Raw genomic sequence first — 513 nt, forward strand, 5'->3', positions numbered from 1 at the left:
GTCAGTCATAGTTTGACCGAACCGACTATGCCGGTGGGACTTAGTCGTGCACGAACTCACCGCTGAACCGACTATGCGGAACGATTTATTATTAATAACATCCTCATTTATGAATCCGAACGTGCCAAAACCATATAGGAGTATTAAGAATACACTGCTCTAACGAGTCCAATCGTTTTTGGAATGGGTTGTCAGTCATAGTTTGACCGAACCGACTATGCCGGTGGGACTTAGTCGTGCACGAACTCACCGCTGAACCGACTATGCGGAACGATTTATTATTAATAACATCCTCATTTATGAATCCGAACGTGCCAAAACCATATAGGAGTATTAAGAATACAATGCTCTAACAGGTCTGATCATTATTTTAATGGGTTATCAGTCATTGTTTCACCGAACCGACTATGCGGAGCGATTTCTTATTAATAACATCCTCATTTATGAATCCGAACGTGCCAAAACCATATAGGAGTACTAAGAGTATACTGCTCTAACGAGTCCAATCGTTTT

Source organism: Megachile rotundata, unplaced genomic scaffold (assembly GCF_050947335.1).
Source record: "Megachile rotundata isolate GNS110a unplaced genomic scaffold, iyMegRotu1 scaffold0391, whole genome shotgun sequence".
In the NCBI taxonomy this organism is placed as follows: domain Eukaryota; kingdom Metazoa; phylum Arthropoda; class Insecta; order Hymenoptera; family Megachilidae; genus Megachile; species Megachile rotundata.